The 16,733-nt window shown below is 35.3% G+C and overlaps 1 long non-coding RNA gene across 3 annotated transcripts in view; it reads left to right on the top strand.

Moving 5' to 3' along the window:
- The window catches only part of LOC147584719 (uncharacterized), a 278,035-nt gene that overhangs the window by 76,946 nt on the left and 184,356 nt on the right, over positions 1–16,733 (top strand). For all 3 annotated transcript variants that reach the window (XR_015255904.1, XR_015255909.1, XR_015255914.1), the window contains one exon: positions 4,370–4,489. This is a non-coding gene — a long non-coding RNA (uncharacterized LOC147584719). The remainder of the gene's footprint in view (positions 1–4,369; positions 4,490–16,733) is intronic.

The raw sequence follows: 16,733 nt of genomic DNA, 5'->3' as shown, positions 1-16,733 counted from the left end.
TGTGTGTGTGTGTGTGTGTGTGTGTGGGTGTGGGTGTGTGTGTATGCCACCTTTTTTTTTTTATCTATTCATCTATGGATACACACTTGGGTTGCTTCCATAGCTTGACTATTATAAATAATGGTGCCATAAATACAAGAGTTCGTACATCTTTTAGAATTAATGTTTGGTTGAATATTTAGCAGTGGAATTACTGGAACATATAGCAATTATTTTCTGATTTTTTTGAGGATCTTTTATACTTTTTTCCACAGTGACTGCACCAATTTATACTCTCACCAAAAGTAGACGAGGTTTCTTTTTTTCCAAATTCTTACCAACACTTGTTATGTCTTGTCCTTTCAATAATAGCCATTCTCACAGATGTAACGTATCTCATTGTGGTTTTAACTTGCATTTCCCTGATTATTAGTGATGTTGAGCATCTTTTCATGTGCCTATTGGCCATCTGTATGTCTTTGAAAAATGTCTATTCGGGTCCTATCCTGATTTTTAATTGGATTATTATTCTTTTCTTTTTTTTTTTTTTTTTTTTTTTTTTTTTTTTTTGGTGTTGAGTTGTGTAACTTCTTTATATATTTTGGATATAAACTCTTTATTAGATGTATTATTTATGAATATCTCTTCCCATTCAGTAGGTTGCCTTTTGTTGATCATTTCCTTCACTGTACAAAAGCTTTCTGTTTTGGTGTCATTCCAATGGTTTATTTTGGGTTTTATTTACCTTGCCTGAGGAGACATATTTAGAAAAATATTGCTAAGGTCAATGTCTAAGACATTATTGCCTAAATTTTCTTCTAGAAGTTTTTTTAAATTTCATGTTTCACATTTAGGTTTTGGATCAATTTTGAGTTTATTTTTGTGTATGGTGTAAGAAAATGGTCTAGTTTTTTTTTTTTTTCTTTTGCATGTAGCTCTCCAGTTTTCCCCAAATCATGTGATGAAGAGACTACCTTATCCTCATTGTATATTGTTTCCTCCTTTGTTTTGGATTTAGAGACCATATAAGAATGGGTTTATTTTGAGTGGAATTTAAGAAACACAATAGACAAAATAATCTTAAGGAATAAAACTGGAGGTATCACAATCCCAGATTTCAAGTTATATTATAAAGCTATAGAAATCAAAACAGAATGATACTGGCACAAAAATAGATACATAGATCAATAGAACAGGATAGAGAGCTCCAAAATAAACCCATGCTTTTATAGTCAGTAAACAGATGAGCATAGGGGAAGGGAAGGAAAAATAAGATAAAAACAGAGAGTGAGGCGGCATAAGAGACTCTGAAAAACAGAGAACAGGGGCGCCTGGGTGGCTCAGTTGGTTAAGTGTCTGACTTCCGCTCAGGTCATGATCTCACAGTCTGTGAGTTTGAGCCCCACCATAAGGCTCTGTGCTGATAGCTCAGAACCTGGAGCCTGCTTCAAATTCTGTGCTTCCCCCTCTCTCTGCCCTTCCCCCACTCATGCTCTCTCAAAAATAAATAAACATTTAAAAAAGTTTAAAAATAGCGAACTGAGGGTTGCTGATGGGGAGGTAGTGGGGGGATGGGCATTAAGGAGGTCACTTGCTGGGATGAGCACTGGGTATTATACGGAAGTGATGAATCACTGGATTCTACTCCTGAAACCAATACTTACACTGTATGTTAACTAACTTGAATTTAAATAGATTAAAAAAAAGATTACTTTGTTTGTTTGTGGTCTTTTGTGGTTCTGTACAGAGTTTAGTACTATTTGTTCTACTTCTATGTAAAATACTATTGGTATTTTGATAGGGATTGCATTGAATGTATAGATTGCTTTGGATTGAATGGACATTTTAACAATATTAATTCTTTTAATCCATGATTATGGTATATATTTCCGTTTGTTTATGTTGTCATCTTTAATACTTTTCATTAAAGTTTTAGAGTATTCAGAGTACAAATCTTTTACCTCCTTGGCTATGTGTATTCTTAGTGTTTTCTTCTTTTTGGTGCAGTTGTAGATGGAATTGCTTTTTTGATTTCTCTTTCTATTACTTTGTTATTAGTGTTATTAGAAATGCAACAGATTTCTGTTTGTTAATTTCTTATCCTTCAAGTTTGCTGAATTCACCTATTCTAAGTTTTTTGGTGGCCTTAGTGAGACATAATTCGCATATCTATGCCAATAAAGGGAGATTAAAAGCCACAGTGAAAAAAATGAAAATTATGAAAAAATAAGAAACTCAAGGAAAGAAATGAAAAATGGAAAAGTTTAAATAACATGATATGTTCATTTGATATAGAGTAAAGAAACACTTAACTGTGGATTGATTTGAGCAGCTATAGCATTTTGTCAGACATTCCATAAAGCAAACTCAAAAAAATCATTGGGTAAATCTTGTAGAATCCTTTCCCCTTGAGTGTCGTGTAATCTGGAATTTGATTCTAGCTAGTAAAGGGTAGTAAATGTGATAGGACGATTGCTTCTATTATTAGGTTCATTACACATTGTTGTTAGAAGAGTTTGTCTTAGAAGACTGGAGAAAGATTCTCCTGCTGGCCTTGAAAAAGTAAACTGCGATGATTTGACAGGCTCTGTGAGACTGCTACATGGCAGGGCACAGTGGGTGGCTTTAGGATCTGAGGGTGGCTTTCTGCAAAACCTACATGAAGTCAGGCCCTTAGTTATACAACAAGGAAGTGAATTTTTCCAACAAACTGAATGAGCTTAGAGGCATATCCCAGTCAACCTCTGGATATAAATTTAGCTTGCTGACACCTTATTTTTTGCCTCATGAGACCCTAAGTGGCAGAGTCATTCCTGGACTTGTAACCCATGGAAAACAAGGTAATTGTGTATTTCTAAAGTGTTAAGTGTGTGATAATTTTTTATACAGCAATAGAAAAATAGTACAGCATTTTTATGTAGGTGGTTAGTCTGTAAAGACAGTAAGTCATTTGTCCACACAGTCTGCCTGTTTTCCTCTGCTGGCATTTACTGTTCAAAGTAGAAAGTTCAAAGTGATTTTCTTTGTTCTATTTAGAAGACAGCAACCTCAGTGAAGCTTGTCCTGGTGAGTAAAACTTAAGTATAGCAATAGGATATTAAACATATTTGAAGTATATGCACAGCGTGATATTGTATTTGCTTCATTTTTAGTGTAGTATAGCAAGTTTAACTGCCTGATGCCAATTAGCCGTAATGAGAATTATGGAGCTAAACCACGGTGCGCTACACTGAAAATCGACTCATTGGGGTTCTTACTGACTTTATGCTTTTTGTTGAAGGACATATAAACTTTGTTAAGGCTTCTTTTTTTCCTATATGAGAAAATTGGTTGTTTCATTTAAAACTCATACTTAAAGCTCAAACTAATATTTACTAACTTTAATTGATAAAATTAGATTTTATATCTCTTCACCAGGGAAAAGCTAGTTTAAATTTTGCTGTCTGTATTTAATTAACCCCGAATATGCAAAACATTCTAAACAGATTCCCTTTGTTTCTTCAGAACTAATAGTATGTGTATGACCAATTTTAATTTTGAATAAACCTCTCAAATATGGGTAGGTGAGTATGGATATAGAATTCTAGGTAATTTAAATGATAATAAAACTTTATTGTGGATTCTAATTGTTTGTGACCATTGAATTTGAATAGGAATCCCAGCAATATGAAAGTGTTTTCTGATATATTATTTTGAATAATAACATAATATTTTGGTGTTAAACTAAAAATCTAGAATAATTCATTTGGAAAAATCAAATCTAAAGAAACAGAACACATAGACACACAAACACACGTGCACTCAGAGTCGCCCTCAGAAAACTCAGAATTCCAAACTCAACCACAGGAATACTTCTTTACCAAACCACAGAATTTGAACCAAATACCTATTTCTTTGGGTTTTAGATAAAAAAATAAAAGTCTTATATTGTGTTCATTCAACAAATGTTGATATAGCATCGACTTTGGATCAGACATGGATACAAGCACCTCAACAAAGTAGGTCATTAATCTTTATGACAGCCTTCTAGAATTAATTAGAAATTATTTTTTAATAAAATGTGGTTCTTTTTTCATTTTTGAAGAATCCACCCATGTTGTTCAATGATCATAATGCAGGCAGAACCGAGGTTGAGGACGTCTTTCTCTTCAGCTTTCTCTGATTTAAGATTAGTATGTACTTTATTGGTAGAATAGAGGAATTGATATCTGCTTAAGTGAAAATCACATAAAGAAATCTCACTTTATGAGATAATACAAAGATAATTTTCTGAAAATAACTCATGGGTTGTGGCTCTGAAGTTCTCTATTGTGTATACAATAAAGACCATTCTCTAAGTTATATACATAGTACAGCAATACATGCCTTTCTCCTTCAAATTCCTGTCTAGGATACTGCTCCCAGCCTTCTTCACCACGGCAAAACCCAGTCATCGAGACTTGAGCATGAACTCCATTTTCTCAGAGAACAACAGAATCTGGCTAGAATTTCCTTGCAAGTACACCCAAACGTGAGCAAGACCAGTTGGGACTTGTTCCACCCTAAAAATTAATGCTTGTTTCACTACAAGGTCAAGATTCAGAGTCTAAAATGTCTGTGCCACTGTCTGAGACATATTTGGGAGCACAATGATTTCTCAATAATATTCAGTTTTCTGGATTGAGCACTTCACAGAAATTTTATGTATCAATTCCTGTTGAAAATTCAAATATGGCTTATTGATGACATCTCATATCTGAGGCACTTCCAGTAACCATCTACATTTAACACCCCCACAGTCACCTATTCCATCTTACATCCTCACTCCCACACTCTTTTGTGTTTTCTCTCTCCTTATCCTAAACATTTTTCAGTGACTTCGGAGTCCCCATTCATTGGTGAAGCTCTTATATATCTTTGACTTCATATTGTTCTCCCACTTCCTAGAATTCATAAGTGAAACCTGGCATTCTTCTGTTATACTTCTGTTAGGTTTTTAATATATGTTTTGTTAATATTATCCTGAATGCACACATGAGGGTTCTATGTTGGGCAGACAGATGATTAATACTTAAATAATACTTGCACCATCTCCCCTTGGCCCCAGTTCCTATTCCTGGGGCAATATGCTGAGACCCATGTTATCCTATACATATCAGGGTCTGTACTATAGATGAAGAACACACAATGTTATATGCTTCTATACATTCCTTCACACTTACCTCCTGAAAGAAGGAAGAAAAACCTTTGCTCCAAAGTAAAAATCCTGAGTTTTTATCCTAGTTTAGAATGTAAATAAGTTTCTCCAGGGAAAATATAAGTCCTAGGTGTCAGCCCCACCCTATCTCTATCCCTTGAAATATAAAATATATGTCTGAGAGGTAAATCCCTGCAGTTGTCTTTCTGTTAATGAATTACAAGTTACATTCCAAGTCTTATTATTTTAGTTCTGGTCCCAATATTCAGTTGTTTTCTTTTTTCAGAAAGAATGCAGAAACATACAACTACAATTCACAATTCCACAACTGCTTTATTTTCTGATTTTGAAAGTGGAAATTCTTTATTAGGTAGACATCCCCTGATTTTCCACTATAATTTTGGATCATCACTCAACACTTAAACAACTTATATCATATATATATATATATATATATATATATATATATATATATATATGAAAATATTACACACACACACACACACACACACACACAATCTTTCCCTAAACTCCACTTTGACCCAATTCACTCACCCATTGATATGGATACTTGACTTGGAAGGCCTTGTCAGCATCCATAATTTTACTCCCTCTAAAATAATTCTGTGACCTCAAATGCTTATCTCAAATTCTTTCACTTCATTAATCCCATTGGACATGTTGTTTTACCTCACTGAGAGTTTTATAACTTTGTCATTCCATGTTACTAATCTCTGTGCCCCTTATCTCTGTTGTCTTTTTGATGACAGGTCATGCCATTATAGACATGACTAACCAACTCTCTAGCCAATGCAGTTCTCTCATTTGTTCCTTTAATATCCCACATTCCCCCCCCCAAAATTCAACTCTAATCAATGGCACAATCTTATTTGTTCTTAAATTTCCAATAACTTAAGCAGGATATTGATTGAGAGAACTGTTCATATCAGTGCCATTACAAAATTATGACCCATGATTACAACTAAATTCCAGAAAAGTGGCCAAAGTAAGTTTCCATTCATTCTACCAAACATTTATTTAGTAATCCTTTCCCTAAACTTCCTACTTTAAAATTTATACCATCGCATGTTGCAAATACTCTCACTCCCTATATTATGGAAAGAAAGTAGTATGGTTATATTTCTATCTTATTGTGGAAAGTGCTAGTGTTTGTTCTCTACCTAAGGTAAACTGCTAGACTAAAATCCTGAGCTGCTTAGTAGTTGCATGCAGGCTTAGTGATCAATTTCTGGCCAATGGAATATGGGCAAAGAGATATGTACGTGCATGTATGGTTCCTAAAATATCTACCTTGTGATTTTCCACTTCTCTACTTTTTTCTCTTCTACCGGAATATAGAGAACCCACAAAAGAACACCATGTTTCTAGAATATAGCAGAGCAACAAAATAGCAGGAGGCCTGGTCCCTGAAGTAATGTTGGTGTTTTTTTTTTTTTTTTTTTTTTTTGCTATTTAATAAAATATTCTTCCCCAAATGTGGCTTAAGATAGCAACAGTTTATTATATCTCATATTTCTGTGGGTTGACTTGGCAATCCTTTTGTTCTATGTGGTGTTAGTTGAATATTAGGATGGATAAACACTCCAAAATGTTCTTCTTTACTAACTGGTAGTTGGTGCTCTCCAACAGCTGGGACATCAATTCTAGCTTCAGTTCTTCTCCACATGGGGCTTTGCATTTAGATGCTAGGACTTCCTCAGAGCATCTGTGTTTGGGTTCCAGAAAGGAGCATTTCAAATGCCAAAGACAGAAGCTTCCCGAGCTCTTAAGGCCCTGTCTCATAATTTAAACATTGTCACTTCTTTCTTATTTTATTAGTCAAAATAAATCATGGGCAATGATTTCAAGGGGAAGAAAAATGGGCTCTGTATTTCAGTGGGAAAAGGGCAAGGAATTTCTAGTCATCTTTAATTGACTACAGTCCACTCTCAGGTTACAAATTATTTATGTTCCTCACACATGTAAAATACCATCAGTCTTTCCTGAAATCATACTAGTCTCTTCCCATTACGATATGAAGTTCAGCCTCAAAGTCATCCAGGTTTTTGTCATGTAAATGTGATTCAAGGCAGATGAAGCTCTTTTGGGTCATTCTATGTGTATGTGACTCTATAAACTAAAGTGATATTTCATTTGTGTCCCAAACACCAAATTCATTAACAGACAACATTTATTATTATAATTAACATAGTGTTTGGAGCTTTACCCCTTTTTCTTTGCTGGCAGAAATGCGTCTCATCCTCTGCATGTTGATACTAATTAGTGCTACAGGGAACAATTAATGTGGGGAAAATGATAGAAAGTGGTGTGTGTGTGTGTGTGTGTGTGTGTGTGAGAGAGAGAGAGAGAGAGAGAGAGAGAAGGAGTACCTTGATTAAATTGTAAATAAAGTTACCAGGGAAGGCATTGCCATCAGGACAACTTTTGAGTAAAGAACTGATCAAAGTAAGATAGTAAGGCGTGCAGAAATTTGGCAGTGACGAAAGAAGGATACCTTTTCAAGCTCTTACAATAATCTAGGTGAGGGATGTTGGTGGTTTGGGCCACAGAATAACCTTGGAGGGGGTAAGTAGTGATACAATTCTAGATATTTTTGAAAATTGTGCCAAGAAAATGTTTTCGTGAATGGCTGGGGCAAGAGAGAAAAAGAGGTCAAGTAAGAAGGTCCCCAAGTATCTTTGCATGAGATGGGATGCCTGCGTGGCTCCATTGGTTAAACATCCAACTTTGGCTCATGATCTTGTGGAATGTGAGTTTGAGACCTGGACGGGGCTTTGTGCTGACAGCTCAGAGCCTGGATCCTGCTTTGGATTCGTTCGGTGTCTCCCTCTCTCTCTCTGCCCCTCTCCTGCTCATGCGTTCTCTCTCTCTCTCTCTCTCTCTCTTTCTCTCTCTCAAAAATAAATAAACATTAAAAAATTAAAAAAAAAGAATTTTGCATGAGATGAAGTAGAGGAACAGAGTTGCCATTATCTGATTTGGCAGGATATCTGCAGGATAAGATATCCAATGAAATGGCCAACAAGAGCAAGCATTTGGGCATCTGAGCTTAGAATTCTTGTTGAAATCTGAGTGACCCTCAAATAAGATGAAGATTAAGATTTGACTAATGGCTATCAAAATGTGAAAGTCACTTGCGTCCTTGACAGAACCATTATAGTGGAGTGGCGGGGATAAAAGTCTGGCTTGGGTTTATTCAGGGAGAATGGGAAGAGAGCATTTGGAAAACCTGTATTTTGACAACTTTTTAAACTACAGCATTCACAGGGAGTCTTGCAGTTTCTGATGACACCCTGAAGCAGATTTGTAAATTTTTAATAGCATAGCCATCACAAAGAAATTTTGTTCATTGTCTTGTTCATCACGGGACATTTAGATTTGAAAATCTGGAGGTCTTACCCACATATGGGGAAACTAAAGAAGTTCAAAAAGGAGTTAGAATTATATCCTAATATAGGAACATTATAAAATATTCAATCAAAATGCTTGTTCAGAGCAATTCTGATATTTTAAGAAGACTTATCTGAAAATAAAGCTGCCTGATTAAAGGTCAAAGGCCCAATCCATTACAGGACTTTTCCTTTTAAAATTCTTGCTAGCCAGGAATAGTTCACAAATCAGGAAGTTGAAAAAATTTTTTGAGTTAAATATTAAGAAAGGAAAGTTGATTTCTGTTCTTCATTTCCTTTGACAGAAATAGAATTATTTTCCAACTAATTAGTCCATTGTGTAAGTGGACACACTGGATACAAGTTAAGTGCTACTTAAGCTAGAGTAGATGATTCAACATTATTGGAGTGGTTTGAGCTATGGTCTAGAAGTAGAAGTTATTTACATTGGGGTCTATGAACTTGAGAAACTCATCCTCTACTTTTCAGTATGTTTTCATATAGGAGGAACTGAGGATTGCCAGGTAGGGCTGCCTTATACAACCTTTTGAAGTACATGGGGTAGGCACTAAGATCCTGGCAACATCTTACCCATCTTTAGCTCCTCAAAGTTTCCAGTTGGGAGGTTCACAAAATCACCCTTTCGCTACAAATAATATGCACCTTGGGGCGCCTGGGTGGCGCAGTCGGTTAAGCGTCCGACTTCAGCCAGGTCACGATCTCGCGGTCCGTGAGTTCGAGCCCCGCGTTGGGCTCTGGGCTGATGGCTCAGAGCCTGGAGCCTGTTTCCGATTCTGTGTCTCCCTCTCTCTCTGCCCCTCCCCCATTCATGCTCTGTCTCTCTCTGTCCCAAAAATAAATAAAGGTTGAAAAAAAAAAATTTAAAAAAAAAAAAAAAAACAAATAATATGCACCTTACAATGCTTTTTTGTTCACCTTTCCTCGTGCCCATGTTCACTCTAGAATTCTGATTCAAGGGTGAGTAACCACTTAAAAAAGATGAAGATTAAGATATAACCAGTGGCTATTGAAATGTGTAAGTCACTTGCATCCTTGATAGAGCCATTTTACTGGAGTGGTGGGGATACAAGTCTGGCACGTTTCAGTGAATTGTTAGTAGCTTGGTGACAATTATTTTTTCATGAGTGTTAATTTAGGATAAATAAATATATTTCAAGTTTGGTCAGTTTTTACAAAGGTTATTTTGCTGTGTTTAGAACATTTGTTGTGATAAAATTTGTTTTATTTTGTCCCAAGGAAAAAAATCTATATTTGTACATATTTTATTAAGTAGAAAAAATAGGCCAAGAAAATCGTTTTTACACTATTTAATATCTCCAAATATATTGTAATCCCAGCAACACATAAGACAGTTTTCTAGTATTTCCTCCAGAAATTACTATAGATTTCAGTATACCTAATGATACTGAACAGTTTTAGGCTTGCTAATACCTTATTATTAGAAAGGCAACAGGAATAAAGCAATTGAAAACAGGCATTGAATGAGTATTTAGCCTCATAATTCTCTGGAAATTTGAATGTTGTAAGAGTATAGTACTAAATGAATTAGTAATAGAATTTTTAGATTGACAGTAATGTAAGCAACAGACAAATGAAATAATTTCAGCCTGTGGGAGGGAGAGGGGATTGGTTAGAAAGAACTGTTTTCCCAAATTATATATTTGTTTTCTTTACCAATATATCTGGAATGGATGACTGAATTTACTCACCTCTGTTATGCATCTGTTAACTTAATGACCGTTGAACTCAATACATCTTCTTGAAACCAGATATTATTCATTTTCCCCTGTTGGATGTTGTGAGATACAACTATAAACCAAACACAGATTTATCCTTCAAGATATAATGTAAATGAAAATGGTTTCAAGTAAAATATAGATTAAGTGCTGTAATAAGGATATGCATAAAGGTTGTTTATATAATTCAGATCAAGAAGTCATGGGGAGGTACATTAAGAGAAGGCTTCCTATGTAAAGACATGACTTGGCTGGGATGTCAAGGACAATAAATTAGTAGTCCAAACTAAGTGCATGTTCAACATCTATGAGTTGTGATAGAGCATGCCCTATTAAGGGACCAGAAAGTAATTGAATATAGATCTTGTCTATTATTTGTGACAAATCTAGTAGTAAGAGTTAAAGTAGGAAAAAATGAGCAAAATGAGTATGTTTATGGATATTCTTGTTATAATGAGTAAAAGAGTTTGTCTTAACCTAAAAGCAATGTATACAGCAGAACTATTTTAAGCAGAAATTATTCTGGAGGGCTAGAAAAAGACACTTTATGGGAATGCTCAAATGATAAAGCATGTCTGGCTTGTGTTAAATTGCCCTACCTACTGGCTTAAATAATACCAAATACAGATTTGTTGAGATGTACATGGAGATATTTATCCACTCATCTATATATCTGTGTATCTATCCACCATACTGGATGGTTCAAATAGTACCATTAATTACCAACTCATACCATTAATTATTAACTCTGTACATCTTGGATATATGAAAGGCCAAGAAGGAGTCAATGAGTGCATAGCACAGTAATTCTAGATCTATTTTTTCCTGAAGGGTCACAGTCAAAGTTAAAGTAAGAGAGAGAGGGAGATTGGACAGAAGAAGTACCCACGTGAATTGCTCTTATTTTTATGAGGTAGATCTGTGCCATGTGTTTGACAAAAAAGTAACTACCAAGCTTGGGAAAATATTTCTGTTCTTTATGTATTCTATTCTGTGTTGAGATATAGGTGTACCCTCAGTATAACAAATTTTTAAACGTTTATCTAACCTGTTACGTTTTTAGATTGGGGAAGACTGGCATGATAGAAAGCATGAAAGAAAGAAATGGAAACTCTCTCAATCCCCCAGTTATAATTCATAATATACAGTTGAGGAAAGGATGTGAGACCATCCTTAAGTGAATTACAAAGTAGAGTCACAAATTAGGAGCAGGCCATGAAATGACTTCTAGATGCCTCTTGTATTGCTACCTCCTTACATGTTAGAAAGGATCACATTTCAGTATGTATTTGTTTATTTATACTCTGTCTTATTTCTCACAATTGTGATGTGGCATATTACAGAAACACAAACTGCAAACTGATAAAATATAAATTAAAATGAATGAGAATCAGATTATAACATGAATTAAGAATAATTTCCTGACTTAGAAATTTTATCACAATTAAGGGGGGTATAATGTCACACACAATTGCTACATATGAGGCTCAAATTAGGCTTTGATTATTCTGGTAGTCAAAATGAAAAAAGAAAAACAGAGTCTTTTTACATACCGCTCATTGTTAATAAAGAGGTTTTTTTCAGATCTCATGAATGAAACAAGCTCGTCCTGTCATGTAGCTGTAAAAACAAATACTGGTTTCTAGTATCTCTGTTCTAAACACAAAAGGAAAAAAGCAAAAAAAAAAAAAATTTATATTCTCACCCCTTTCTTTTCATTTTCAGAGCAAATTTTCTTGAGTTATTTAACGACAGTACTTTCTCAGACCCCTTTCTCCCTCTCCAATTGGGATTCCATTCTCTCTCATATTTTGTCAAGAGTACTTTTGCCAAAGTAACAGATGAAGCCCTAAGCCCCCCTTTGCTTCTGGATTTTGACAATGTGAAAAGAATCTTCATATTTATTCAATGTCGTTTTCAATTTCTGCAAAATGGGTGTAGTAAACTATGGTTATAAGTTATAATATACAACCAGCTTTACATTTTATATCACTTTTGAGGAAAAAAGAAAGAAAATAGAATTGCAAATACTGGTAATGTCATATTAATGAAAAATTACATCTTTTGTGGACACAGTATATTTGCCGAGTGGTAAGAAAAAAAACACAATTAATCCTATAAAGTTTTCTCAAATAATAATTATTTAGGGGCTCCTGAGTGGCTCAGTTGGTTAAGTGTCTGAATCTTGATCTTGGCTGAGGTCATGATTTCATAGTCTGTGAGTTTGAACCCCATGTAAGACTGCCTGATAGTGGGGAGCCTGCTTGGGATTCTCTCTCTTCCTCTCCCTCTGCCCCTCTTCTTTTTTTTTTTTTTTTTTAACGTTTATTTATTTATTTATTTATTTATTTTTTTTGGGACAGAGAGAGACAGAGCATGAACGGGGGAGGGGCAGAGAGAGAGGGAGACACAGAAACGGAAACAGGCTCCAGGCTCTGAGCCATCCTCCCAGAGCCTGACGCGGGGCTCGAACTCCCGGACCGCGAGATCGTGACCTGGCTAAAGTCGGCCGCTTAACCGACTGCGCCACCCAGGCGTCCCTCCCTCTGCCCCTCTTCTGCTTATGTGTGCATGCTCGCTCTCTCTCTAAAAATAAATAAACATAAAAATAAAAAAAAATAATTATTAAAAAATAAATACCCATAAGCGCATTTCTTGGTATTACTCAAATGAACTGAAAATTTAAATCTACACAAAAACTTACATGTAGATGTTTATGTCAGCTTTATTCAAAACTGCCAAAACTTGGAAACAGTCAAGATGTCCTTTAATAGGGGAATGTATAAAAAAAACTTTGCTACATCCAAACAATGGAATCTAATTCAGTACTAAAAAGAAATGAGCTATCAAGCCATGGAAAGATGTGGAAAAAACTTAAGTGGATATTGCAGTGAAAGAAGCCAATCTGAAAAGACTACATACTGTATGATTCTAGTTGCATGAGATTCTAGAAAAGGTGAAATTCTGGAAACAAAAAAAAAATATTATTGGTTGTCAGGAGTTAGGGGGCAAAGGTGAAATGAATAGGCAGAACACAGATTTTTAGGGCAGTGAAACTATTCTGTATGATACTAGAACAATGGTTGCAAATCATTATATATTCATGAATACCTATAGAATATGCAATACCAAGAGTGAATATTAATGTAAATTATGGATGATAATATATTAATGTAGGGTCATTGATTGTAACAACTGCACTATATGGTGGGATCTTAATAGTGGGGGAAATTGTGCACGTGTTGGAACAGTGATATATGGGAATTCTTGGGACTCTTTACTTAATTTTGCTTTGTACCTAAAATTGCTCTAAAAGTAGTATTTATTAATTTTACAAATAACTGTAAGTGTAGAAGTTAAAAATATTCAATTTTCAAATATAATCTCAATAGTAAAACATGAATGTTATCTTTTACAATGAATGGGGAATGACTGAACAGAGGAAATGTGCCCGTTATGATAGAAGGCAAGTTTTTTATTCTGATTAATCTACTTATCAAGCTGCTGCTTTGAATCACTAGCACTAACCTTATTATTTTTTTTATGAGCTCTAAGTAAAGTACTTTACAACACACCATCTGTATGCTTGAACAGTTTTAGTTACAGGGGAATTGCTTCCTCTCAGTAGAAGAATATTTTTCTAATCTTAATCAGATCTGAGAAAAAATGTCATTTTTAAGAAACATTTTCCCTAAAAGAGAAGAAGACGCATGACTTCTGTGTTTCTAAATCCTGTACTGGTTCTCTTTGTTGGCCTTACACAGGTGATCACTTTCTCATTCTCAAATCATTATTTTCTGAGGTATTTTGCATGTGTGTGTGTGTGTGTGTGTGTGTGTGTGTGTGTGTGTGTGCGCGCGCGCGTGACACCACACTCCCCTACGTCATTCTCTGCTTCATCTCAGTTTCTTTGGCTAGTTCCTTCCTTTCTTTTTGACCTCTAAACTTTGTAGTAATTCACAATTCTCTCACGCCATCCCTTTTCTTCTCTATTAACATGTTTTTCTAACTAAGGCATCAGGTTATTGGTTTATACTCCACCTATATATCACTATTAAGTTCAAGACCCATATATGCAAATTGTGGCTTTACATTTTCACTTAAATGTCTACACTTCAAGTCAACTTTCTCTTTAGTCAGTCCTTCACATCTTATTAAGTGGTATCACCAATCAACCGGGTATCTAGGCAAAACCTAGGCGTCTTCCTTGCTTCCTTTCTTCATCTCATATCACATTCTTTATTCATTAGCAAGCTCAATCACTGCTGTATATAAAATATATCTTGAATCAAACCACTTTTGTTTCTACATTTGCCATTCAGTTTCAAATCTCTATCACCTCTAAATTGACATGTGTCAGTAGTAACTTCCTCAGTCCTCTTTTCTTCTACTCTCGCTTGTATAAAATCTGTTATTCACAGAAAAACCAATTGAGTTATATTAAAATTGGAAATCAGATCTTGCCATGCCTCCTGCTGAAAATCCTCTATTGGTTGCCTATCTCATTTAGACTAACTTCCAAACTCTATCAAGGTCTACAGTGTCCAATTTGATCCTCTCTCCATCAACCTCCAAGATTTTATCTTCTGACATGCTTCCCTCTTGACATTCTTATCATCTGTCTCATTCTGGGATTTGACAAAGTATTTTCCATATTTTAGTGACTTTTCACTAGCAGTTTCATTTGTTATCATGACTCCATGTTATTCAGGTCTCAGTTTAGATGTAATCTACGTAGAGATCTTGTCTTTGATACCCAATAAAGAGTATTATACAGTTATCATCTCTTCTTTATTTAAAAAAATTTTTTTCAATGTTTTTTATTTATTTTTGGGACAGAGAGAGACAGAGCATGAACGGGGGAGGGGCAGAGAGAGAGGGAGACACAGAATCGGAAACAGGCTCCAGGCTCCGAGCCATCAGCCCAGAGCCTGACGCGGGGCTCGAACTCACGGACTGCGAGATCGTGACCTGGCTGAAGTCGGACGCTCAACCGACTGCGCCACCCAGGCGCCCCTCTTCTTTATTTTTTAAATGTTTATTTATTTTTGAGAGAGAGAGAGCATGAGCAGTGGAGGGGTAGAGAGAGAGGGAGACACAGAATCCAAAGCAAGCTCCAGGCTCTGAACTGTCAACCCAGAGCCCAACCCGGGGCTTGAACTCTCAAACCACAAGATCATGACCTGAGCCGAAGTTGGGATGCTTAACCCACTGAACCACTCAGGCACTCCTCTTCTTACTTTAAATGTTTGCATACCATCCTAAGACATGTTGTTACTTCTTTGCATCTTTTCCTTCTCTAAAATTGGCTTCAAAAGAGCAGAACGTATTTACCAACATATTTCTGGTCTTATTTACTAACATATTTTTGGTGTAAAGCAAAGCACCTGGTCCCTAGGAAACAAATATTTGCTGAATAGTGAAGTGCATGCAAGACATTTTTCATATGGGAAGCATCATGGAACACTGATGTAAAGAGCAGTGTTCTCACTAAAACTCCCTCACAAAGATTGCTTTCAAAAGGATTATGTTGTGGTGGCTTTGTTTTGTTATGTTTATTTTCTTTGAGAAGAGTAATTCTCTGTGAAAGTGGAAGATAAAAACCAAAGCATCCCAGGAAGATTCAAGATAATGTGGTTTATATCATTAGTTATTGTTGGCTTGCCTTAATATTTCTAAGACCTACAAATATATAATCTATAGCCTGTAAAATTTTGGAGTCATGAAAGCTGACTACTAGTTGAAAACTAGTAACCTTCTCCTCACTAAAAACACACACTCAAATACAGTGCTTGCTAAACTTTTCAGACTATTTCAGAGGATTCACACACCACACAATATACACCCACGGTCTTCTTGCTCTTGATGAACTCTAATAGGATCTAATAGAAAGAATAAACTGTCCTTTGATGTAATCCTCCATAAAGGGCATATCCTTTCAGAATAAAATTTAATGAGAATTTTAACACAGTCATCTTGAGGTTGCATTATCTGTCAGGAGTCAAGGATACAGATGATCTGTGCTATTATTTACTGAGCATAGATCCACAGAAATAAGTGCAACATTTTTTTACCAATATCAAGTGACTTTACTGCAAAATTTATGTTAGACCTGAGACCTACAAAGAGAAATAAAAGATAGCTGATTCCTTGATAATTTGATAATCTTTAAGTCAAAGTAGACATATAAACATATCACTTTAATATAATGAAGTACATTTAACAGTTGTTTATGCACAGGATATTTTAGTAACACAGTGAATATATTGACTCAACCAGGATCATTATAGAGTGATTGGAGGTGTTCTCTGAAGTTCTCCTGAGATGAATATTTTTATTTTTATTATTTTATTTTATTTTATTTTATTTTATTTTATTTTATTTTATTTTATTTTATTTTATTTCATTTCA

This window comes from Puma concolor, chromosome A1, assembly GCF_028749965.1.
Source record: "Puma concolor isolate L17-30 chromosome A1, mPumCon1.1.hap2, whole genome shotgun sequence".
NCBI classification, from domain to species: Eukaryota; Metazoa; Chordata; class Mammalia; order Carnivora; family Felidae; genus Puma; species Puma concolor.
This window is presented reverse-complemented; position numbering and strand designations above follow the sequence as displayed.